Raw genomic sequence first — 24,130 nt, forward strand, 5'->3', positions numbered from 1 at the left:
CAAATTACCAGCTCCTCATAACTCCACACCACATCACCAGCTCCCCATCACCACCTCCTCATCACCAGCCCTTCATCACCAACAACAAATTACCAGCTCCTCATAACTCCACACCACAAACACCACATCTGTCGTGCCCAATCACAAGCACCACATCACCAGCATCTCACCATCAGCACCTCATCACCAGCACCACGTCACCAGCACCTCATCACCAGCACCAGCACCATATCACCAGCACCATATCACCAGCACCTCATCACCAGCACCACATCACCAGCAGCAGGACGCCAGCACCACATCACCAGCACCACATCACCAGCCCCTCATCACCAGCACCACATCACCAGCAGCTCATCACCAGCACCACATCACCAGCAGCAGGACGCCAGCACCACATCACCAGCCCCTCATCACCAGCACCACATCACCAGCAGCTCATCACCAGCAGCAGGACGCCAGCACCACATCACCAGCACCACATCACCAGCCCCTCATCACCAGCACCACATCACCAGCAGCTCATCACCAGCACCACATCACGAGCACCACATGATCAGCACCATATTACCTGCATCATATCACCAGCACCACAACACCTTAAGCTCAACACCAGCACCACATCACCAGAACCTCATCACCAGCACCAATCACCAGCAACATATCACCAGCACCTCATCACCAGCACCACATCACCAGCAGCAGGACACCAGCACCACATCACCAGCACCACATCACCAGCACCACATCACCAGCACCACATCACCAGCAGCTCATCACCAGCCCCTCATCACCAGCCCCTCATCACCAGCACCTCATCACCAGCACCACATCATCAGCTCCTCATCACCAGCACCACATCACCAGCACCTCATCACCAGCAACACATCACCAGCACCACATCACCAGCACCACATCACCAGCACCACATCACCAGCACCACATCACCAGCTCCTCATCACCAGCACCACATCACCAGCAGCTCATCACCAGCACCACATCATCAGCTCCTCATCACCAGCACCACATCACCAGCACCTCATCACCAGCATCTCATCACCAGCACTACATCACCTTCGCCTCATCACAAGCACCTCATCACTAGCACCACAACACCTTAAGCTCATCACCAGCTCCCCATCACCACCTCCTCATCACCACCTCCTCATCACCAGCCCTTCATTACCAACAACAAATTACCAGCTCCTCATAACCCACACCACATCTCCAATAATACATCAACCACACCACATAACCAACTCCACACCACAAACACCACATCTGTCGTGCCCAATCACAAGCACCACATCACCAGCATCTCACCATCAGCACCACACCTCCCGCACCTCATCACCAGCAACTCATCACCAGCCCTTCATCACCAACCAGAAATTACCAGCTCCTCATAACTCACACCACATCACCAGTAATACATCAGCCACACCACATAACCAACTCCACATCAACACCACCACACCACCAGCACCTCATCACCGGCACCTCATCACCAGAAACAGGACAACTGCACCTCATCACCAGCACCTCATCACCAGCACCACTTCAGAAGCACCACATCACCAGCACCACATCACCAAAGCCACATCACCAGCACCACATCACCAGCACCACATCAGCAGCACCTCATCACCAGCACCACTTCACCAGCAGCTCATCACCAGCACCACATCACCAGCAGCAGGACACCGGCACCTCATCACCAGCACCACGTCACCAGCACCTTATCACCAGCACCACATCACCAGCACCCTATCACCAGCACCTCATCACCAGCACCTCATCACCAGCACCCCATCACCAGCACCACATCACCAGCAGCAGGACACCGGCACCTCATCACCAGCACCACGTCACCAGCACCTCATCACCAGCACCACGTCACCAGCACCTTATCACCAGCACCACATCACCAGCACCCTATCACCAGCACCTCATCACCAGCACCTCATCACCAGCACCCCATCACCAGCACATCATCACCAGCAGCAGGACACCAGCACCACGTCACCAATACCTCATCACCAGCATCTCATCACCAGTACCACATCACCAGCACCACATCACCAGGACACGTTGAACACGTGGCTGCAGGCATGGTGCAGGAGGGCAGGTTTAAGATTCCTGGATAATTGGGGCTCATTCTGGGGTCGGTGGGACCTCTACAATCGGGATAATCTACACTTGGACCAGAGGGGTATCAATATCCTTGGCGGGGGGGGGGGGGATTTTGCTAATGCTCTTCGGGAGGGTTTAACCTAGTTCAGCAGGGGATTGGGAACCTGCATTGTAGCTCCAGTACACAAGAAGTTGAGAGTAGTGAGGTCATGAGTAATGTTTCAAAGTTGCAGGAGTGTACCAGCAGGAAGGAAGGTGGATTAAAGTGCGTCTACTTCAATGCCAGGAGCTTCCGGAATAAGGTGAGTGAGCTTGCGGCATGGGTTGGTACCTGGGACTTCGATGTTGTGGCTATTTCGGAGACATGGGTAGAGCAGGGAGAGGAATGGTTGTTGCAGGTGCCGGGGTTTAGATATTTCAGTAAGCTCAGGGAAGATGGTAAGAGAGGGGGAGGGGTGGCATTGTTAGTCAAGGACAATATTACGGTGGCTGAAAGGCCTTTTGATGAGGACTCGACTACTGAGGTAGTATGGGCTGAGTTTAGAAACAGGAAAGGAGGTCTCCCTGTTAGGGGTTTTCTATAGGCTTCCGAAAAGATCCAGAGATGTAGAGGAAAGGATTGCAAAGATGATTCTGGATAGGAGCGAAAGTAACAGGGTAGTTGTTATGGGAGACTTTAACTTTCCAAATATTGACTGGAAACACTATAGTTCGAGTACTTTAGATGGGTCCGTTTTTGTCCCATGTGTGCAGGAGGGTTTCCTGACACAGTATGTAGATAGGCCAACGAGAGGCGAGGCCGTATTGGATTTGGTACTGGGTAATGAACCAGGACAGATGTTAGATTTGGAGGTAGGTGAGCACTTTGATGATAGTGACCACAATTCGATTACGTTTACTTTAATGATGGAAAGGGATAGGTATATACCGCAAGGCAAGATTCATATCTGGGGGAAAGGCAATTATGATGCGATGAGGCAAGACTTAGGATGCATCAGATGGAGAGGAAAACTGCAGGGGATGGGCACAGTGGAAATGTGGAGCATGTTCAAGGAACAGCTACTGTGTGTCCTTGATAAGTATGTACCTGTTAGGCAGGGAGGAAGTGGTCGAGCGAGGGATCCATGGTTTACTAAAGCAGTTGAAACACTTGACAAGAGGAAGAAGGAGGCTTATGTAATGATGAGACGTGATGGTTCAGTTAGGGTGCTTGAGAGTTACAAGTTAGCGAGGAAGGATCTAAAGAGAGAGCTAAGAAGAGCCAGGAGAGGACATGATAAATATTTGGCAGGTAGGATCAAGGATAACCCTAAAGCTTTCTATAGATATGTCAGGAATAAAAGAATGACTGGGGTAAGAGTAGGGCCAGTCAAGGACAGTAGTGGGAAGTTGTGCGTGGAGTCCGAGAAGATAGGAGAGGTGCTAAATTAGTATTTTTCGTCAGTATTCACACAGGAAAAAGACAATGTGGTCGAGGAGAATACTGAGATACAGGCTACTAGACTAGAAGGGCTTGAGGTACATAAGGAGGAGGTGTTAGCGATTCTGGAAAGTGGTAAAATAGATAAGTCCCCTGGGCCGGATGTGATTTATCCTAGGATTCTCTGGGAGGCTAGGGAGGAGATTGCTGAGCCTTTGGCTGTGATCTTTAAGTCATCTCTGTCTTCAGGAATAGTGCCAGAAGACTGGAGGATAGCAAATGTTGTCCCTTTGTTCAAGAAGGGGAGTAGAGACAACCCCGGTAACTATAGACCAGTGAGCCTTACTTCTGTTGTGGGCAAAGTCTTGGAAAGGTTTATAAGAGATAGGCTGTATAATCATCTGGAAAGGAATAATTTGATTAGAGATAGTCAACATGGTTTTGTGAAGGGTAGGTCGTGCCTCACAAACTTTATTGAGTTCTTTGAGAAGGTGACCAAACAGGTGGATGAGGGTAAAGCAGTTGATGTGGTGTATATGGATTTCAGTAAAGCGTTTGATAAGGTTCCCCACGGTAGGCTATTGCAGAAAATACGGAGGTATGGGATTCAGGGTGATTTAGCAGTTTGGATCAGAAATTGGCCAGCTGGAAGAAGACAAAGGGTGGTGGTTGATGGGAAATGTTCAGACTGGTGTCCAGTTACTAGTGGTGTACCACAAAGATCTGTTTTGGGGCCACTGCTTTTTGTCATTTTTATAAATGACCTGGAGGAGGGCGTAGAAGGATGGGTGAGTAAATTTGCAGATGACACTAAAGTTGGTGGAGTTGTGGACAGTGCAGAAGGATGTTACAAGTTACAGAGGGACATAGATAAAGCTGGAGAGCTGGGCTGACAGGTGGCAAATGGAGTTTAATGCAGAAAGTGTGAGGTGATTCATTTTGGAAGGAATAACAGGAAGACAGAGTACTGGGCTAATGGTAAGATTCTTGGTAGTGTGGATGAGCAGAGAGATCTCAGTGTCCATGTACATAGATCCCTGAAAGTTGCCACCCAGGTTGAGAGGGTTGTTAAGAAGGCGTACGGTGTGTTAGCTTTTATTGGTAGAGGAATTGAGTTTCGGAGCCATGCAGTCATGTTGCAGTTGTACAAAACTCTGGTGCGGCTGCATTTGGAGTATTGCGTGCAGTTCTGGTCGCCGCATTATAGGAAGGATGTGGAAGCATTGGAAAGGGTGCAGAGGAGATTTACCAGGATGTTGCCTGGTATGGAGGGAAGATCTTATGAGGAGAGGCTGAGGGACTTGAGGCTGTTTTCATTAGAGAGAAGAAGGTGAAGAGGTGACTTAATTGAGGCATACAAGATGATCAGAGGATTAGATAGGGTGGACAGTGAGAGCCTTTTTCCTCGGATGGTGATGTCTAGCACGAGGGTACATAGCTTTAAATTGAGGGGAGATAGATATGGGACAGATGTCAGAGGTAGGTTCTTTACTCAGAGAGTAGTAAGGGTGTGGAATGCCCTGCCTGCAACAGTAGTGGACTCGCCAACATTAAATGCATTCAAATGGTCATTGGATAGTCATATGGACGATAAGGGAATAGTGTAGCTGGGCTTCAGAGGGATTTCACAGGTCGGCACAACATCGAGGGCTGAAGGGCCTGTACTGCGCTGTAATGTTCTATGTTCTAGGACACCAGCACCTCATCACCAGCACCACATCAGCAGCACCACATCACCAGCATCTAATCACCAGCACTACATCACCAACATCACATCACCAGGACCTCATCACCAGCAGTAGGACACCAACACCTCATCACCAGCACCTCATCACCAGCATCTCATCACCAGCACCTCATCACCAGCATCTCATCGCCAGCATCTCATCGCCAGCACCACATCATCAGCCCCACATCATCAGTAGCAGGACACCAGCACCTCATCACCAGCAGCAGGACACCAGCCCCACATCACCAACACCACATCACCAGCAACAGGACACCAGCCCCACATCACCAACACCACATCACCAGCAGCAGGACACCAGCCCCACATCACCAACACCCCATCACCAGCAGCAGGACACCAGCCCCACATCACCAGCACCACATCACCAGCACCACATCACCAGCACCACTTCACCAGCATCTCATCACCAGCATCTCATCACCAGCATCTCATCACCAGCATCTCATCACCAGCATCTCATCACCAGCACCACTTCACCAGCATCTCATCACCAGCATCTCATCACCAGCACCTCATCACCAGCACCACTTCACCAGCATCTCATCACCAGCATCTCATCACCAGCATCTCATCACCAGCACCTCATCACCAGCATCTCATCACCAGCATCTCATCACCAGCATCTCATCACCAGCACCACTTCACCAGCACCACTTCACAAGCACCTCATCACCAGCACCACATCACCAGCACCACTTCACCAGCATCTCATCACCAGCATCACTTGACCAGCACCTCATCACCAGCACCACATCACCAGCACCACTTCACCAGCATCTCATCACCAGCATCTCATCACCAGCACCACATCACCAGCCCTACTTCACCAGCATCTCATCACCAGCATTTCATCACCAGCATCACGTCACCAGCACCTCATCACCAGCATCTCATCACCAGCATCTCATCACCAGCATCTCATCACCAGCACCTCATCACCAGCACCACTTCACCAGCATCTCATCACCAGCATCTCATCACCAGCATCTCATCACCAGCACCTCATCACCAGCACCACTTCACAAGCACCTCATCACCAGCACCTCATCACCAGCACCACATCACCAGCACCTCATCACCAGCACCACATCACCAGCACCTCATCACCAGCACCACTTCACCAGCACCTCATCACCAGCACCACTTCACCAGCATCTCATCACCAGCATCTCATCACCAGCATCTCATCACCAGCACCTCATCACCAGCATCTCATCACCAGCACCACTTCACCAGCACCACTTCACCAGCACCTCATCACCAGCACCACATCACCAGCACCACTTCACCAGCATCTCATCACCAGCACCACATCACCAGCACCACTTCACCAGCATCTCATCACCAGCATCTCATCACCAGCACCACATCACCAGCCCTACTTCACCAGCATCTCATCACCAGCATTTCATCACCAGCATCACGTCACCAGCACCTCATCACCAGCATCTCAACACCAGCATCTCATCACCAGCATCTCATCACCAGCACCTCATCACCAGCACCTCATCACCAGCACCACTTCACCAGCATCTCATCACCAGCATCTCATCACCAGCACCTCATCACCAGCACCACTTCACCAGCATCTCATCACCAGCATTTCATCACCAGCATCTCATCACCAGCACCTCATCACCAGCACCACATCACCAGCACCTCATCACCAGCACCACTTCACCAGCACCTCATCACCAGCACCACTTCACCAGCATCTCATCACCAGCATCTCATCACCAGCATCTCATCACCAGCACCTCATCACCAGCACCACATCATCAGCTCCTCATCACCAGCACCACTTCACCAGCATCTCATCACCAGCATCTCATCACCAGCATCTCATCACCAGCACCACATCACCAGCACCTCATCACCAGCACCACTTCACCAGCACCTCATCACCAGCACCTCATCACCAGCACCACTTCACCAGCATCTCATCACCAGCATCTCATCACCAGCATCTCATCACCAGCACCTCATCACCAGCACCACTTCACCAGCACCACTTCACCAGCATCTCATCACCAGCACCACATCACCAGCCCTACTTCACCAGCATCTCATCACCAGCATTTCATCACCAGCATCACGTCACCAGCACCTCATCACCAGCATCTCATCACCAGGACCACATCACCAGCCCCACATCACCAGGATTTCATCACCAGCACGGCATCACCAGCAGCAAGATACTAGAACCACATCACCAGCCCCACCATCACCAGGATCTCATCACCAGCACCTCATCACCAGCCCCCAGATGGGGAGCATCGTTCCCACGCAGTCTGTCAGTCAAATTGCGAAAGTGAGGGCCCTTTGTATCAGTTGTTTACAGTATCAAGATAATGGACTTGTAAGACATTCATAAAATATAGAAAAATAATTATACATTAGAATCATGGTTATTAAAATGTTTGCTACATGGCTTGTCTATGATAACAATCGCATGTGGGTTGGCAGATTTACTGAGCTGTTTACACTAACCATCCCTTTCTGTTTTAAACATGAAACCAGTTTCCATTCTCAAAATAAATGCAATAGGTTTGAAGCACAGTTCGTCACATGTTCATCACCCATCTCACACTCGGCTTGCGTCAAGTGACCACTTAACGATGACCCAATGAATCGAATGGTGGCTGTGGGGTTGTTGCCTCTATCACCTTGTCTCTGTGCAGAATTCGTTTCTCTCACTGCCTGCAGAGTTACAAGACAGTCAGCCCGCTTCGAGTTTTACAATATTTACCTTTACGGTAAATGTCACAGAAAAGTAACTTCGGAGCACTGAAAAGCATCCTTTGTTTTCTGCCTTTGATGCTTTAGAAGTCTTGTCATGACCTAATTAAATAAATGACATTGCATTGGGGTTGATCGCTAAGATTCGGTGTCGTTTGGTCACAGAATCAATAGCTGCAGCTTGCTCGGCTCTCCCTGTGTGGAGTCTAAGAAACTAAAGGCTGGAAGATGCCGTGAAGAATAGCCGGGGACACAGAGTCACAATCCCCTGCTCCAGTGAACGTGTGAACGCAGCGCAGTAAACGAGTTCATATCTGGGGCTGTGTTCAAAAGCAGCCTGTCGGAAGGAGCTGGCTTGATTCAAATCAATTTGAAAAAGAAAACGAAAATCCTTCCGACATTTACTGCAATCAGGGTCTTCATGGAGTGAAAACTGCAGGGACACGGATAGGTTACATTCTGGATTCTAATGTTGAGTCGTTTCAGACAGTTTGTTGCGATTAATCTTGATTGATAAAACGATATAATGATGCCCTCCCAGAGACCTTTTCTCTATTTGCCCTACTGGATATTGTGAGTGCTTCCATTTGTGCCATAAGTCCGAATGTGTCCCTCTGACTGACTGAGGAAACCATTGCCACTTGTTTATCCACCGGCTTCTAAAAAGTTACATTGACATAGTCAAAGTGGCGTCCCTCCTTGGTATTGATCTCTTCCATCCCATGTGATAAAAATGCCTTCCTGACATACAGGAATTACTGATCGAGAGCTCAGAGCAGAACACACCCAATTCCACAGGATACAGATCTCGATGGATATGACAGTGGGTTCTCGTTCGGCAGCACATCTGCCTGCAGAGTGACAAGACAGTCAGCCCGCTTCGAGTTTTACAATATTCCGTGGATATTCATTGTGAAATGACAGGTATCTGTCCTTGTTGGTACCACTTTGTAGACAAATACATTTGCTCTCACATCATTTTTGGCCACAGAAAGGACATTTGTTAAAACATGATTTAATGACTTGATTTTGGCAGAGTTCGGAGCTACTTCAAGCAATTTTCCTGGTGACATAACTAATTATTCAGCGACTAGTAAATTCCATGATTGGACGCCCGCCTCGGGAAACAAGCCTTTTTATAGGTGTTCGGGGACACAACAAACTTGTCTTCTTGGACTTCGAAATGATCTGATTCTACCACTTACTTAGAACTATGGAATAGAATAAAACCACAGCATTCCTTTTGCGCAGGAGGCCATTCAGCCCATCGAGTCTGCACCTACCCTCTGAAATAATACGATACCTAAGTCCACTCTCCACCCTCTCCCCGTAGCCCCACCTAACCCGCACATCGTTGGGCTGCGGGAGGAAACCGGAGCACATAGCAAGTAAATAGCTAAGAGTAAAACAATAGTCCTCGATTGCAAATGTGTAATTGTTGCTTAGGGTCTGGCTTCAATTTCCCATGTAATTACTGGGCAATATTCCTGTAACCTGCTGTGTGGAAATGTAGGAATCAACAACCCTGACCCATCTCATTCTACCAGACAAGTAAAGCAGTGCTACACCGACAGAGTGTACAATACCCTGTTGGGGACAGACATGGAGACACATCAAATACACATATACTTACATAGTAACTAACAATGATGTAGTTCTTTGAAAGTTCCAAACATCCTAAGGTACTTCACAAGAGAGTAAACATCGACCAACACCAAGCGTTGTGAGGATAAATGGCCAGTTGGTCCAAGACACCTTTCTACAGAGTATCTGAAAGGGCAAGAGAAAGGTAGAGATGTGAGCGTAGAGATGTGGGCTGGGTAGGTAGAGAGATGTGGGCAGGGTAGGTAAAGGGATGTGGGCTGGGTAGGTAGAGAGATGTGGGCAGGGTAGGTAGAGGGATGTGGGCAGGTTAGGTAGAGAGATGTGGGCAGGGTAGGTAGAGGGATGTGGGCAGGCTAGGTAGAGAGATGTGGGCAGGGTAGGTAGAGGAATGTGGGCAGGCTAGGTAGAGAGATGTGGGCAGGGTAGGTGGAGAGATGTGGGCAGGGTAGGTGGAGGGACGTGGGCAGGCTAGGTGGAAAGATGTGGGCAGGGTAGGTAGAGGGATGTGGGCAGGCTAGGTAGAGAGATGTGAGTAGGGTAGGTAGTGGGATGTGCACAGGGTAGGTAGAGAGATATGGGCAGGGTAAGTAGAGAGATGTGGGGGCGGGTAGAGATGTGGGCTGGCTAGGTAGAGAGATGTGGGCAGGGTAGGTAGAGAGTTGTGGGAGGAGTAGGTCGACATGTGGGCAGGGAAGGTCGAGATATGTGGGCAGAGTAGATAGAGATGTGGACAGGGAAGGCAGAGAGATATGGGTAGGGTAGGTAGAGAGATGTGGGCAGGGTAGAATAGAGATGTGGGCAGGGAAGGTAGAGAGATGTGGGCAGTGTAGGTAGAGATGTGGGCAGGGAAGGTAGAGAGATGTGGGCAGGGTAGGTAGAGATGTGGGCAGGGCAGATAGAGATGTGGGTGGGGTAGGTAGAGATGTGGGCAGGGTAGGTAGAGATGTAGGCATGGTTTGTAGAGAGATGTGGGCGGGGTTGATAGATGTGGGCAATGTAGGTAGAGATGTGGGCAGGGAAGTTAGAGAGATGTGGGCAGTGTAGGTAGAGATGTGGGCAAGGAAGGTAGAGAGATGTGGGCAGGGTAGGTAGAGATGTGGGCAGGGTAGATAGAGATGTGGGCAGGGTAGATAGAGATGTGGGCGGGGTAGATAGAGAGATGTGTGCAGTGTAGGTAGAAATGTGGGCGGGGTAGGTAGAGATGTAGGCACAGTTTTTAGAGAGATGTGGGTGGGGTAGGTAGACACATGGGCAGGGTAAGTAGTGATGTGGGCAGGATAGGTAGTGATGTGGGCAGGGTAGGTAGTGATGTGGGCAGGACAGGTAGTGATGTGGGCAGGATAGGTAGTGATGTGGGCAGGGTAGGTAGTGATGTGGGCAGGATAGGTAGTGATGTGGGCAGGATAGGTAGAGCGATGTGGGCAGGGTAGGTAGAGATGTGTGCTGGGTAGGTAAAGATGAGGGAAGTATGGGTAGTGATGTGGGTAGGTAGGTTATAGATGTGAACAGTGTGGGTAGTGTGATGTTGGCAGGATAAGTAGAGATGTGGGCAGGATTTGTAGAGATTTGGGCAGGGTTTGTCGAGAGATATGGGCGGTGTAGATAGAGAGATGTGAGCAGTGTAGTTAGTGATATGGGCAGTGTAGGTTATAGATTCTGGGCAGGACAGGTAGAGAGATGTGGGCAGTGTGGGTAGAGATGTGGGAATGGTAGGTTAAGAGATGTGGGCAGGGTAGGTAGTGATGTGGGCAGTATGGGTAGTGATGTGAGCAGGATAGGTAATGATAGCACTGCTGCCTCATGGCGCCGAGGTCCCAGGTTCGATCCCGGCTCTGGGTCATTGTCCGTGTGGAGTTTGTACATTCTCCCCATGTTTGCGTGGGTTTCGCCCCCCACAACCCAAAGATGTGCAGGGTAGGTGAATTAGCCACACTAAATTGCCCTTTAATTGAAAAAAATGATTTGGGCACTCTAAATTTATAAACAAAAAGGATAGGTAATGATAGGGCAGCAGGGTAGCATGGTGGTTATCATAAATGCTTCACAGCTCCAGGGTCCCAGGTTCGATTCCCGGCTGGGTCGCTGTCTGTGTGGAGTCTGCACGTCCTCCCCCTGTGTGCGTGGGTTTCCTCCGGGTGCTCCGGTTTCCTTCCACAGTCCAAAGATGTGCGGGTTAGGTGGATTGGCCATGCTAAATTGCCCGTAGTGTCCTAATAAAAGTAAGGTTAGGGGGGGGGGGGTTGTTGGGTTACGGGTATAGGGTGGATACGTGGGTTTGAGTAGGGTGATCATGGCTCGGCACAACATTGAGGGCCGAAGGGCCTGTTCTGTGCTGTACTGTTCTATGTTCTATGATATGGGCAGGGTGGTAGTGATGTTGTGGGGTAGGTAGTGATGTGGGCAGGGTTGATTGAGATGTGGGCGGGGGAGGTAGAGATGTGGGCAGGGTAGATAGAGAGATGTGGGCAGGGAATATAGAGATGTGGGTTGGGTAGGTAGAAAGATGTGGGCAGGACAGGTAGAGAGATGTGAGCAGGTTAAGTAGTGATGTGGACAAGGTAGATAGTGATGTGGGCAGGGTAGGTTACAGATGTGGGCAGACAGGTAGAGAAATGTGGGCAGGGTAGGTAGAGATTTAGACAGGGTAGGTGGGGATATGGCCAGGGTAGGTAGAGATGTGGGCAGTGTGGGTAGAGATGTGGGCACAGTAGGTAGTGATGTGGGCAGCATAGATAGTGATGTGGGCAGGGTAGGTAGTGATGTTGGCGGGGTCAGTGGTGATGTGGACAGGGTGGGTTGAGATGTGGACAGGGTAGGTAGAGATATGGGCAGGGTAGATAGAGAGATATGGGCAGGGAAGATGGAGATGTGGGTGGGGTAGGTACATTGATGTTGGCAGGGCAGGTAGAGAGATGTGGGCGGGGGAGGTATACATATGGGCAGGGTAGATAGACAGATGTGGGCAGGGAAGATAGAGATGTGGGCAGGTTAGGGAGAAAGATGTGGGCAGGGAAGGTAGAGAAATGTGGGTCGGGTAGGTAGAGATGGGGTAGGTAGAGAGATGTGGGCAGGGTAGGTAGAGAGATGTGAGCGAGGTAGCTAGAGATGTGGGCAGGGTAAATAGAGAGATGTGGACAGGGAAGATAAAGATGTGGGCGGACACGGTAGCAGGGTGTTTAGCACTGTTGCTTCACAGCGCCAGGGTCCCTGGTTCGATTCATGGCTTGGGTCACTGTCTGTGTGTAGTCTGCATGTTCTCCCTGTGTCTGCGTTGGTTTCCTCCAGGTGCTCCGGTTTCCTCTCACAAGTCCGAAAGACGTGCCGTTACATAATTTGGACATTCAGAATTTTCCCTCCGTGTACCCAACCAAATGCCGGAATGTGGCAACTCGGGGCTTTTCACAGTAACTTCATTGGAGTGTTAATGTACGCCTACTTGTGACAATAAAGATTATTATTGAGATGTGGACAGAGTAGGTAGAGAGATGTGGCCAGGGAAGGGATAGAAATGTGGGCAAGGTAGGTTGAGATATGGACGGGGTAGGTAGAGAGATGTGGGCAGCATAGGTAGAGATGTGAGTGGAGTAGGTAGAGAGATGTGGTCAGCGTTGGTAGAAATGTGGGCAAGGTAGGTAGAGATGTGGGCAGCGTTGGGAGAGATGTGGGCAGGGTAGGTAGAGATGTGAGTGCGGTAGGGAGACTGGGCAGCGTAGAGAGATGTGGCCAAGAGAGGTAGAGAGATGTGGGCAGGGTAGGTCGAGATGTGACCGGGGTAGATAGAGATGTGGGCAGGGTAGGTAGAGAGATGTGGGCAGGGTAGGTTGAGAGATGTGGGCGGGGAAGGTACAGATGTGGGCAGGGTAGGTAGAGATGTGGGCGGGGTAGGTAGCGAGATGAGGCAGGGCAGGTAGAGAGATCTAGTACGAGGAGATGTGGGCGGGGTATAGAGAGATATGGGCATGGTAGGTAGTGATGTGGGTGGGGTAGGTAGAGATGTGGATGGGGTAGGCAGAGATGTGGGCAGTGTTGGTAGTCAGATGTGGGCGAGGTTGGTAGAGATATGGTTGGGGTAGTTAGCGAAATGTGGGCAGTGTGGTTAGAGATGTGAACGCGGTAGGTAGACAGTTGTGGGCAGGCTAGGTAGAGTTGTGGGCAGCGTACGTAGAGATGTGGACATAGTAGGTAGAGATATGGGCAGGGTATGTAAGGAGTTGAGGGCAGGGTAGGTTGAGATGCAGGTACCTACATCTCTCCGCACAGACTGTGACCCGAGCCGGAATCGAACCTGGGACCCAGGAGCAGTGAAGCAACTGTGCTAATCATTGTGCTGCCGTGCTGCCCATATGTGTGCAGGTAGGTAGAGATGTGGGCAGGGTAGGTGAAGATATGGGCACAGTAGGTAGAGATATAGGGAGTGTAGGTAAAGATATGGGCCAGGAAGGTAGAGATATGGGCAGGTTAGGTAGAGCTGTGGGCAGGGTAGGTGCGGAGATGTGGGCAGAGTAGGTAGAGAGATGTGGGCAGGGTAGGTAGTAATGTGGGCGGGATAGGTAGAGATGAGGGCAGGGTAGTTAGAGATATAGACAGGGTAGGTAAAGATATGAGCCAGGAAGGTAGAGTTGTGGGCGGGTTAGGTTGAAATTTGGGCATGGCAGGTTAAAGATGTGGCAGTGTGGGTAGAGAGGTGAGGGCAGGTTAGGTAGAGATGTGGGCAGGGTAGGTGTGGAGATGTGGGCAGAGTAGGTAGAGAGATGTGTGCAGGGTAAGTAGAGATCTGAGCATGGAGGGTAGAGATGTGGGTAGGGTAAGTAGTTATGTGGGCAGGGTAGGTAGCTATGTGGGGAGGGTAGGTTGACATGTGGGCAGGGTAGGTTGAGGGATATGGGCAGGGTAGGTAGAGAGATGTCAGCAGGGTAGGTAGAGATGGGAGCAGGGAGAGTAGACTTGTGGGCGGATTAGGTTGAGATTTGGGCAGGGTAGGTTATGGATGTGGTAGTGTGGGTAGATGGATGTGGGTAGGGTAGGTAGAGGGATGTGGACAGGCTAGGTAGTGATGTGAGCAGGGAGGCTAGAGATGTTGGTGGGCTAGGTAGTAATATGGCCAGGGTCGGTAGAGATATAGGCAGGGTAGGTAGAGATGTGGGTAGGATAGGTAGAGATGTGGGTAGGGTAGGTAGAGATGTGGGTAGGGTAGGTAGAAATGTGGGTAGGGTAGGTAGAAATGTGGGTAGGGTAGTTAAACATGTGGTTGGGGCAGGTAGAGATGTGGGCAGGGTAGGTATATATGTGGGCAGGGTAGGTAGAGGGATGTGGGCAGGGTAGGTAGAGAGATGTGGGCAGGGTAGGTAACGATGTGGGCAGGGAGGGTAGAGATGTTGGCGGGCTAGGTAGTGATATGGGCAAGGTAGGTAGAGATATTGGCAGGGTAGGTAGAGAGATAGGGCAGGGTAGGTAGAGATGTGGGCAGGGTATATAGAGATGTGGGCATGGTAGGTAGTGATGTGGGTGGGGTAGGTAGAGATGTGGGCGAGGTAGATAGAGATGTCCGTGAGGGAGGTAGAAATGTGGAAAGAGCACCCTACCCAAGCCCACAACATAATTCTATCTCCGTAACCCAGTAACCCCACACAACCTTTTTTTTGTACACTAAGGGCAATTTAGCATGGCCAATCCACCTAACCTGCACGTCTTTGGACTGTGGGAGGAAATCGGAGCACCTGGAGACAACCCACGCAGACATGGGGAGAATGTGCAGATTCCATACAGACAGTGACCCAAGCTGGGAATCGAACCTGGGACCCTGGAGCTGTGAAGAAACTGCGTTAACCACTATGCTACCGTGCTGCCCAGATATGGGCTGGGTAGGTAGAGATATGCGGGCAAGGTAGGTAGAGATGTGGGCAGGGTAGGTAGTGATGTGGGCAGGGTAGGTAGAGATATATGGGCTGGGTAGGCAGCATGCCTGGGCTAAAATATAAATATCAAGAAGATTGAATTGAGATCGCTGTGCCTCAGATGTTGGAGGAAATATTTAGTTGTGGCAGCATTGAAGATGCACTTTGTGGTAACGTGGAATGTCCAGGGACTGAATGGGCCGGTTAAAAGGTCGCTGGGTGTTCGCACACCTCAGGAGCTTGAAAGCTGGGGTTGTCTTTTTGCAGGAGACACATCTCCGTGTGAAGGACCGGGTTAGGTTAAGGAAGGAATGAGTCAGGCAGGCTTTTTACTCAGGGGTTCATTTGAAATCAAGGGGTGTGGCGATTTTAATGAGCAAGAAAATGTGATTTGTGAGTACGAAGGAGGTGAGGGATCCAGATGGGAGTTAGGTGATTGTGAGTGGGGTATTGGAAGGGGCACCAGTAGTGTTGGTAAATGTGTATGCCCCAAATTGGGATGATGTGGGTTTTATGAAGGGGTTTCTGGCAGCAATCCCGGATTTGGTCCTGGAGCCGAGGGTGGATAGATCGAGTCCCAGGTCGATGAGTAGGGTACGAATGGCAAGGGAGCTGGGGGGGGTTGATGGAGAGGATGGGTATGGTGGATCCATGGCACTTTCAGAACCCAGGGGGAAGGGAGTATTCCTTCTTTTCACACGTCTATAAGGTGTATTTGAGGATTGATTACTTTGTAGTGAGTCGGGAGATTTTGGGTGGGGTGGAGGGGGCAGAGTATGCGGGGATAGTTATCTCGGACCATGCACCCCACTGGCTGGGTATTTTGTTCAGTACGGGACGAGAGCAGAGGCCGGGTTGGAGGTTTGACTCAGGGTTGTTGGCGGATGGAGGTTTTTGTGATAAGGTGCAGTTGGCAATTAGGGGAGTTCAATCAGAATGGGGAGGTGGCGGCGCGCATTTTCTGGGAAGCACTGAAGGCAGTGGTCCGGGAAGAAATTATTGCATTTACGGTTTGTGCGAATAAGGAAAGGTGGGCGGAACATGACCGTCTAGTGAACGAGATAGTGGAGTGGACAGGGAATATTCGAGGGTGCCCACTGTGGAGGGATTGGCGAGGAGGAAAAAGTTGCAGGGACTATTTGACAGACTGACAACGGGGAGGGCGGGAGGGCAACTGCGTAGGGCAAGAGGGGTGCAATACGAGTATGGGGAGAAGGCGAGCCACATGCTGGTGCACCAGCTGTGGAGGGAGGCTGCATACAGGAAAATATTGAAGATCCGGACTGGGGCTGGGAATGTGGTGTCAGAGTCAGGGAAGATAAATGAGGCATTTAGAGAGTATTACCAGGGACTTTATGAGGCAGACACTGGAGGAGAGGAGGGGGGCATGGGGTGGTTTCTGGACGAGCTGGAATTTCCCCAGATGGAGGAAGCAAAGAGGCAGGCGTTGGAGGAGCCCCTGGGGCTGAGGGAGGTGATGGATGGTATCAGGGGTATGAAGTCGGGGAAGGCCCCTGGGCCGGATGAGTACCCAGCAGAATTTTATAAAGAATTTGCGGCGGACCTGGCACCACATCTGTTGGGGGCATTTAATGAAGCACTGGAGAAGGGGGAGTTGCCAGAGACAATGAAGCAGGCAGTAATCACGCTAATCCCAAAAAAAGGGAAGGATCCGGTGGAATGTGAGTCGTAGACCCATATCACTATTGAACACGGATGTAAAAGTATTGGAGAAGTTGTTGGTGGGGAGGATGGAGGACTGTGTCCCGGGGGTGGTTGTAGAAGATCAAACAGGCTTCGTGAAGGGCAGGCAGCTCGCGAGTAATATAAGACGGCTGTTGAATGTGGTGATGAATCCGTCGAGAGCTCTGGTACCGGAGGTGGTGGTGTCCATGGACGCGGAGAAAGCATTTGATCAGGTGGAGTGCGGTACTTGTTCGAAGTTTTGGGAAGGTTTGGGTTTGGGCCGAGATTTGTGCCATGGGTGCGGTTGCTGTATGTGGCGCTAAGAGCGAAGGTGAGGCCGAATGATATGAGCTCACGAAGCTTTGACTTACACAGGGGTATGAGGCAGGGGTGCCCACTGTCATTTGTGCTGGCCATAGAGCCATTGGCAATGGCTCTCAGGGGGTCGGCAGAGTGACAGGAGATAATGAAGGATCAGCGGGAGCATCGGGTGTCGCTCTATGCTGATGACCTCCTGCTGTATGTTTGGATCCGTTGGAGATTATGGGAAGGATTATGGGCCTGTTGGGGAAGTTTGGAGGGTTCTCGGGATACAAGCTGAATGTAGGGGAAACCGAGGTATTCCCGGTGAATGAGCTAGCACAGCGGGCTAATTTAGGTGAGATGCCATTTACGGTAAAGAGGGATAGGTTTAGGTGCTTGGCGATTCAGGTAGCAAGGGAATGGACGGGGCTCCATAAGTGGAACTTAACGAAGCTGGTGGAGGAGGCCAGGGAGGATCTTAAGAGGTGGGATAGACTGCACTTAACGGGGATGGTCCAAGTGGTGAAAATGAATATTCTGCCGAGGTTCTAGTTTATTTTTCAGGCTCTCCCGATTTTATGCCAAAGGCCTTTTTTCGGAAAGTGGACACAATCATCTCTGACTTTGTATGTGCGGGGAAGGTGCCAAGGGTGGGGAGGACCCTGCTGCAGAGGCAGAGGCAGCAGGGGGGGTCGGTGTTGCTAAACCTACTTCATTATTATTGGGCGGCGAATGTGGACAAGGTGTGGCGGTGGTGGGAAGGAGAAGGGGTTAGGATGGAGGAGGAATCTTGTCAGGTGTCTAGTTTGAGGGCTATGATGACGGCAGCATTGCCAATGGCTCCAAGTCGGTATTCAGAGAGCCCAGTGGTGCAGCCCACGGTGAAGATATGGAATCAGCTGAGGAGGCATTTGAGGGTGGAAGGGATGTCGGTGCTAACGCCGCTGTGCGAGAATCATTGGTTTGGGCCGGGTGGCTGGATAGTGTATACAGGAGGTGGAGGGAAGTCGGGCTGGGGTCAAGATGAGGGATTTGTATTTGGAGGAAGGATTCGCCAGTCTGAAGGAGCTAAGGGAGAGGGTAGAGCTGCCGAGGGGTAGTGAGTTCAGGTAGCTACAGGTTAGGGACTTTGCACGAAAGGTCTGGAAGGGGTTCCCTAGAATGCCGGGATAAACCCTGCTGGAGCGACTGCTGCTTCCGGAAGTGGAAGGGGAGGGAAGAATTGGGGATATATATAGGTGGCTGGGGGAGCAGGGAGGCGAGCGGTGGTGAAGATCAAGGAGAAATGGGAAGCAGAGTTGGGAATGGAGATCAATTGGGGAGTACGGAGTGAGGAACTTCGAAGGGTAAATGGGACCTCCTGTTGTGCCATGGTGAGCCTGATACAGTTTAAGGTGTTGCACAGGATGCATATGACTCGGGCGAGAATGAGTGGGTTCTTTCGGGGGGTAGCAGATGAGTGTGAGAGGTGTGGGCGGGGGCCAGCGAATCATGCGCACATGTTTTGGGGTTGTGAAAAATTGGGAAGATACTGGGCGGGAGTGTTCGCGGTCTTAGCCAGGATAGTGGAGGAGGGAGTGGACCAGGACCCATTGGTGGCGATATTTGAGGTTTGAGAGAAGCCGGAGTCCATGGAGAGGTGGAAGGCCGATGTTTTGGCCTTCACCTCTCTGATTGCACGGCGCCAAATTTTGCTGGAGTGGCGGTCGGCATCGCCACCGGGGGTAGCAGCATGGTTGGATGACCTGTAAGACTTCCTGTGGTTAGAGAAGATAAAATATGAGTTAAGGGGCTCAGCAGAGGAGTTTGAGAAAAGGTGGGGGTTTGTGACCGTGTTTGAGGAGCTGTTCATCGCATGGGGGTGGGGGGCTAGGTGATCGGGTGGGGGGACTAGGTGATGGGGAGGGGGGGTTGAAAAAGGAGAAAAATCTGTACAAACTGTATAGTTGATTGTTGGGAAGAATGTTTCCCGGGGTGTTTATTTGCTGTAACCTACTTTGATACAAATTTGAATAAAATGCATTTAAAAAAAAAGAAGATGCACTTTGTTTCGAGATGGAGGTTGTCTTGGCGATGGGGCGGAGATGTAGTGGGAAGCTCATCATGGGGCCAGGTAAGACACCGATATTGCAAACGGTCTGGTTCAGCTTGGGAAAAGGAATGGAGTTGGTGTCTGGGCAACACAAATTATAGTGCAGGATTTTTTGTTCATCCAGGGCTGGATGTTGAACAAGCAGAGTGACAAATCAAAAGCAGGATGTGGATTGACAAGAAGTGGGGATATGGAACTTGGGGCTGTCGACATATCTGTGGAACTGGTGGAGTTTTCTCATGGGGTACCTGAGGGAAGCCTGCAGACCAAAAAGAGGAAGAGGCGAACGAGAGACCTTGGTCAGATTCCAGAGGGGACAGCGCAGGAGCTAGAAAGGAAGGCATTGCAGGCGGTTCTCTGATCGAATGAGTAAGAATTAAAGTCTGTGAGGACAGTCCAGGCCAGATGGAAGATGGAGGCGTGGTCTTGGGGAACACAACCTGTTCAGACATGATGAGGTCTACAAACAGCTCAAGAAGGAAACGGGAAGATAGACAAGCGGGTTCACAGGCACTAGGTATGTCATTTGTGACTTTGAGAAGGGCTGTGGCAGGATGGAAACCTGACCGAAGGGCTTGGAACTTGGAGTTGAGGGGAAGGCGAGCACAGATTGGGCAGCTGACAACAAATTTACACACACACATACATACACACACATACATACACATATACATACATACATACACACATTCATACACACACACATACAGACACACAGACACACATACATACATAGACATACATACACACACACATACATACACATACATACCCACATTTTACACCAGCCACAAAGAGACACACAGACAAAAGGACCGATTATATAACCCCTGTCGGACACGCAGGAGCAGACGATGCCTCTCTCACAGATGCTTGGGCAGAGAGCACACACACAGGCAAAGACGGAGACATAGCCATACAGATGCAGGCAGATGCGCAGCTAGACCGAACCTGATTCATAGGTAGAGATTTTGGAAGCAGGGACAGGTGGTGGGGACGTACACTCACAAAGAGACCAAAGGTAAAGATAGGTATATGCAGGCAGGGCTGGAGATCCACACAGGGCGAGCGAACAGCCAGCGCACAGTATGACACACAAATACACATTCCCTCATTTTCCATTGAATTAATTGGAGTCACAGTTAGGCCAGAATGTAGTGTGGGGTGGGGGTTTGGGGGGGAGGGGGAGGGAGGAAGAGCTGCTGATGTTTGTATGTATATGTGCCCCCCCCCCCCCCCCCCCCCCCAGGTTAGAGAACACCGCGGAAGAAAGGCGGGAAGTTACCAGTGGCAGGTATCACACTATCTTTCTATCTTCACCGCTGCTGCCTGACCTGCTGAGCGTTTGCAGCATTATCTGTGACCTTTCTTTTAGCCTTGCGGGATCTCAGTGAAATGATTAATTGAGTGGAGATTATAACCAAGATAGAGCCACAATGTGTTGCCGTTGACCTGACTGTGCACATTCCTCACACAAGGTGACCGTTTACTCTACTATGTTACTGTAGTTGGGGAGATTGCACTTCCAGGATGCTTCTGTGCTAGAATAGCCTGGTTAGAGTGTCTGGAGCTATCGCCTGGCTACCACAGCTGATGCGGTGCAAATGTTAGGGATGTTGAGAGGATAATAATATTCTTTGCGATATTGAAATCCATGTCTGCAGGCGGTAGCCGCTAGGGAGAACTATCACATCTATTGTCAATACCGGTCCTGTGGCAATTTCTCCATTGGATTGGGAACATACGCTGGAGCCATTGAAACGACCCCTTTGAATGAGTGCTGAGGCTGAGTGCGAACAAGGACAATAACCGATCATCGATGAAGGGCTACAATTCCGAATTACTCTGGGACTTTCTTCCCGGTGCAATGATCGGCATTGACTATTCTGCGCGATCATTGCGGGAGATGTATGCCACCGAGGGTGCCCTCAAGCCGGTGACTAACAAAGGTGCAGCGAATGAAACGTGTGCCCAGACACTGAGAGCAATGGGAAGCTGGGCAGCGGAGCCAAGTTCTGATCCAGGGTGTGAAGATCAGCCCTAAAAATGTTCATCCCCATCTGGGTTGACACTTCCCACCAAAGGTGTGCGCTTGAAACGGGGACCTGGAGGTCTCACTGGTCACTGGATGTTGTCACACTGACCAGGAAATAACACAGTGCCGGTTCGATCTTGCAATTTCACAATGAATTTCACATTCTCCCTCTTTGAAATAAACCACAAGCGCGAGTCCTTTTTTTGTTCATTTAAAGCGAAGAACGAACGAGTGTTAACAGACAACAATATCAAAGCACAGGCAGAAGCTTGAAATAACATACCGGCTTCCCAAAGGTGATCCTCAGGATAAATCTGGCCGATCCCGCAGATCGTGTGATGATTGCTAGCTGTCGGATTAGGACTATCCAATCTTCACCATGGCAACCAATAAATGCAGCAGCGAAGATCGTGCTCAAATTGTTCCATTTATAGCGAATGTAGATGCTGAATTATATTAAACACATTATTATAAGGCGCGTACAATGAATTGACTCGCTTCGTCTGTTATTAAGAAATCGACATTGGGAGAGATTCCAACATGTTGAAGAGCGTGAATCTTCCTCTAGTTGGTGACTGAATGGGGAGAGAGTTAAAGGCGCTGCTGCTTAGATTGCGTGGAGAGGATTGCGTGTGCCAAATTAGAAAGCGGTTGAGTGTTTGGGGTTGTGTGTGTGAAACGGAGTGGATCAGGAGCGAGGGGGCAACCGCGACCACAAACGATGCAGCTTTTACTGGAGGGTGAGCACGTGGAAAGTTCTGATGCTGTGACTATGACCATGCGATTAGATTACCACAGATAGAGAACGGAAGAGAGGGGGTGGAGACAAGGGTAATGATAGCTGGCGTGTGTCAGAGGGACGGTGTACCTTTAACATGGGTGGTGGGGGGGGGGGGGGGGGGGCATTTATCAATGGAGAGGTTGGGAGAGGTGCAATCCCTTCGGCATATTGCACAAGGCAAGCTCGTTACAACTCGTGTCACAGATAATGAATGCTAACTGCAAACATGTCATCACTTTTACAATTTACACCTCTGAACCAATCCATGTGTGCAACTGATTCTGGAAAAAATGTGCTTGATAAACATGTGCATGTAAAGAAGCACTGTGAGCACCACAGCATATAACACAGGAGAAGGTTCATTGTTTGTCTGTTGACCCTTTTATGACAATCCAAAACCAGTCTCCATCGTTTTTAAAAAAATAAATTACCTTTATTTCAACTATTTATCAGATGTTTCATTGGAGGACACTGTGGTCTCTGTTAGAAACACTCCAGAAAACAGAGCGTTCAACACTTTCAACTTTACTCCTCATTCTCACCGATCATTGCAAATGGATAACCTTTTGTCCCATGTTCCCCAGAGGAAATTGTCTTTTCCTGTGCCGCCTATCAAAATTCTTCATAATTTTTTTAAAAAGCTCCACTAACTTTCCTCTTAGCCTTATCTGCTGTCGGAAAAATGATCTCAGTACCCGAAGTTTGTCCTTGATGTATTGGGCATGTGTATGTGACAGAAAGCCATTGGGAAAGTGCAAATAGGCATGAGTACAAAAAAGGTTTATTACTAAGAATGGAATCACCAAGCAGCACTACTGACTGAGTTGACCGAATCGTGAAGGACATAACTGCTACATTGGGTCTGCGGCAGGTGGTGAGGGAACCAACAGGGTAGATTTTAAACAGAGCTAACAACTAAAAACTGGACAGCCATGAGGCACTACAGGCAATCAGCAGCAACAGAACTGTATTAAACCACAATCCGTAACCTCATGGCCCAGCACAGCCCCCACTCTACCATCACCATCAAGCTTGGGGATCAATCCTAGTTCAAAGAGGAGTGCGGAAGGGCATGCCAGGAGCAGTACTAGACATACCTAAACATAAGGGGCTCGATTCTCCACCAGCGGGATGCTCCATTTTGCCGGGAGCCCGGGGGTTTCCTGATGACGTGTGGCCGCCCCACAATGGAAAACCCCATTGACCGGCTGGCGTAACTGAGCATCCCGCCGGCGGGGTGAAGCAGAAATCTGGCACGGCGGGATGGAGGATCCAGCCCAAGGATTCAATCTGGTGAAGCTACAACACAAGACTACCTTTGTGCCAAATAGTAATAGTGGAGCTAAGATAATTCCACAACCAACAGATTAAATCTATGCTCAGCAATCTTGCCACATCCAGCTGTGAATGATAGTGCATAATTAAACAATTCACTGGAGGAGGAGGTTCCACAAATATGTCCATCCTCAATGATAGAGGAGCCTGCACATCAGTGTAATTGATAAGGCTGAAGCATCTGCAACAATTTTCTGCCAAAAGTGCCAAGTGGGTGATCTCTCTCGGCTTCATTCAGAAGTCTCCTGCATCACAGCTGCCAGTCTTCAGTCAATTCAATTCACTCCACATGATATCAAGAAACAGCATGGTAGCACAAGTGGATATCACTGTGGCTTCACAGCGCCAGGGTCCCAG

The 24,130-nt window shown here is 50.2% G+C and overlaps 1 protein-coding gene across 2 annotated transcripts in view; it reads right to left on the reverse strand.

The window, feature by feature from the left end:
- grm5b (glutamate receptor, metabotropic 5b) overlaps positions 1 to 22,214 on the reverse strand; it is a 772,206-nt gene extending 749,992 nt beyond the window's left edge. The window contains exons 1-2 of one of the 2 annotated variants that reach the window (XM_038818168.1): positions 21,941 to 22,214; positions 9,676 to 9,812 (exon numbers count right to left, since the gene is read on the reverse strand). The gene's annotated coding sequence lies outside the window, so the exon portion shown is untranslated. The remainder of the gene's footprint in view (positions 1 to 9,675; positions 9,813 to 21,940) is intronic. The other variant, XM_038818170.1, reaches the window with a different exon arrangement.
- Positions 22,215 to 24,130: the final 1,916 nt, after the last annotated feature.

Source organism: Scyliorhinus canicula, chromosome 14 (assembly GCF_902713615.1).
Source record: "Scyliorhinus canicula chromosome 14, sScyCan1.1, whole genome shotgun sequence".
NCBI lineage: Eukaryota > Metazoa > Chordata > Chondrichthyes > Carcharhiniformes > Scyliorhinidae > Scyliorhinus > Scyliorhinus canicula.